We start from the raw sequence: 3,353 nt of genomic DNA, 5'->3' as shown, positions 1-3,353 counted from the left end.
TGAGGGTTGACTAGGACCTCCCTCATCTGTATCATCTAAATTACAATATTGAAATAATTCTATTAACGTATCGTCGACAACCTCGTATTGATCATGATGGTGCAACCATTCCCAATCATGAAGACATGTGAGGACTTCAACCAATTTTGGTGAAAGTTTAGTCCTCCTTTCATTTATAATTCTTCCAATTGCACTAAATGTTTTTTCGGATGAGGCGGTAGAGACGGGAATAGAGAAAACATCCAGGGCTAGTCTTGATAGTACTAGAAAAATACATTTTCTTGTTTTCCAATAGGTTAAGACATCAAATTTGGCTTTTTCTTGTGGATCTGCTAGTAGCAAGTCAGGGGTTCCCAAATATTGATGAAGTTCATTATTCTACAACTCCAGGGAGGAGATTATATTCATTATTGGTGCTTTTGAAGAGAAGGAGGCTCCTGCTGTGCTTCGGGTTTGGGTCTTCTTCGTTGTCGACCTATTAATTGGACTCCAGAAGTCAAAGTCTTCTACGACTGCACTTGTGTCTCCTAGTGGTTGTTCCTCAATTATTACACCTCTTTGTTGGTTCCTATACCTATTTTCATATTGCAAATATACCTCTACAATGGACTCTCTTATCTCTCCTAGTTGATTAGCATACCCATCTTCTTGTAAATTATCAGTTAATAAGTCTAAAACCCTTTCTAAACCCGTGAATTTAAGCCTATGATCAAATGTGGTAGCTAAACAATAAAGAAAATGAATCAATTTCCAATATTTTTTAAATTTAGCTTCCATTGCTTTTGTTGGCCCTGTTAAAATTGCATTGTTTTTGTTTAGAGCAAATAAATTTGAAATTCTACAATGTTATGTATTATCAATGGACTAGTAGAATAATACATACCAGAAAGTTTTAAAGTGGCAAAATAAAAAGTTTTAAGAAAAAAATGAAATATTTTAGTTATATGCTAATCATTATCTACCAAATAATGAGGACCCCTCTTATTCAATACAAAATAACTAATTAAATTTGCATAAGGTAAACATGAATCAAGCATTAACCAAATACTATTCCACCTAACTTCCATGTCTAATGAAAAAGTTTTAGGAGACAAATTTGATTTTATGCAAGCATCTTTAAATTCATAATTTCTTTTATTACTACTAGTAATCCAAGCTAAATAATCTCTAATTCTATCAGTATTATTTCCAATTCTTTTCATACCAGTTTTTACAATTAAATTGATAATGTGACCTGCATAAAGTTGGTGAAAAAACTTCAAATTGTCAAAAAAATGAAAATTTAGTTTAAAAAAATATATAGCTTTACTATTAGAACTTGCATTATCTAAAATTAAATTTACAGCTTTGTCAACTAAATCATATTCTTGTAAAACTTCAACAATTTTATAATAAATTTGTTGACCACTATGATCCACATCCATCAATTTAAATCCTAATAAAGATTTATTTAAGTTACATTCGTTATCAAAATAATGACTAGTCACACAAATATAATATTGTTTAGATCTACCACTCAAAATATCGGCTGTTAGAGCCACATAATTAACATGACAGTTATGTATTTTATTTCTTAATTCTAATTTCATTTTTTAAAATAAATTTATCAAATCATTCCTTGCTGTAGTTTTAGAATAAGTTCTAAATTCCGGTAAAAATGATTTTTTAATAAATTTTTCAAAATATTTATCTTCAGCCATATTAATAGGTTGATCAATTGCAGTAATATATAAAGCTAATTGTTCCTTATATACATCAGAATTATAATGCCAAGTATTATCCACATTAGTTATTTGAGTTTGATTGGGTTGTTTATTTCCAAGATAATTTATATGTTTATTAGCATGCCTTTTTAAAGTACTAGTACCATTACATGCATCAGCCTTATAAGTATTTCCACAGAACTTGCATCTTCCTTTCTTCACTTGAACTTCATTTTCTATAGCGTAAAACTTGTTGAAATGCATCCAAACGTCTGATGTGTGCCTATCAACGTCGGTTTCAGTAGCTGTAGATGATGAACCCGCTTCTATTAAAGTTGGACAACGACGATGACGAGAATGACCTCCTCTATAACCACTGGGAGTGGGAGTTGTAGCAGCATGGGGAGGATTGGGAATGGGTGAATCAGATTCTGAGAGTGGGAAAAGAGTACTATTTGAATCTACTACGTTTGTGAATTCATAAGGGTTAGGACTAGGATAATTTTCTTCATCACTGAAATTGATGGTGGGATGGAAATATCTATCCATTCTAGTTATAAAAAAAAAAAAAAAGGATATAAAAGAATTAAAGAAGGAGAATTGGAATTTGGAAATATGAATTGAAAATTGCAAAAAGTAATAAAAATTAAAATGAGAGCAAATTGACAATTGGAGATTTTTAGAACAAGAGCAAATAGCAATTGAAGAAGATGGGAGAATTGAGAGAAAATTGGATGTGAGGAAATATGATAAGTTTAGGCCCTATTTATAGAAAAAAAAAAAAAAAGGGAAAAGAAAATGACTAAAAAGACCCCTCCAATGGCTATGAAACGGTTATCTTTGAAGAATAAAACCGTAAATAGGTTTTTGTAAAAAAAAAAAAAAATTTTTTTGGCTAACCTACTGGGTTGAAACGGCCAACCTAACGGGTTATCAGGTTTTTTTTTTAGAAAAAAATTTGACCCGCCAAGTCGGCGGGTCTTACCAATGCAGGCCCAACCCACCCAGTGGGATGCACCCGGGCCAGGCCCAACCCGGCCCTTGCTTTATGCCGAGCTGGGTTGGACTGGGTTGAGATGGGATGGGTTAGGGTTTACCAGCCTAACTTAGCCCGAAAGTTCCACCTCTATCTGTACAAGATAGCTTAAGCAAGAGTTGACATGCTTAGACGATCAAGGCTAATTTACTTTAGTACTTAGAATAATCATTCTTAAATACACCATCGCTTAAGTGATTTTCGATATCGCTTAAGCGATTTCCGATATCGCTTAAGCGATCCAGTATAGATAAGTCGTGATCGCTTAAGCGATAGCCAATGTCGCTTAAGCGACCAAGGCCAATTTGCTTCTTATCTCCTCAATCTTTTGATATTATGCACATTTGAGTGAGAAATTATATTCCGTATTGTGGGTCAACTCTATATTCAATCATAACCATCCATATTTGTGAAATGAGATACGTTTCTACTAACATGTCACACTAGTGTGCTATGACATTCATCCATATATCATACGGTTGTATGTCACATATCGTAGTTGTTATATTTTGATGTTGTGAACACCCGAGGTTTAATTTAATGTTAATAATCTTCTTATATGGCCTTAATATGTGTTGATGGAATTAGGTTGCAAATAATCCTTCTTAATTGGC

The sequence above is a fragment of the Pistacia vera genome, unplaced genomic scaffold (assembly GCF_008641045.1).
Source record: "Pistacia vera cultivar Batoury unplaced genomic scaffold, PisVer_v2 Contig177, whole genome shotgun sequence".
NCBI classification, from domain to species: domain Eukaryota; kingdom Viridiplantae; phylum Streptophyta; class Magnoliopsida; order Sapindales; family Anacardiaceae; genus Pistacia; species Pistacia vera.
Note: the sequence above shows the minus strand (reverse complement) of the source record.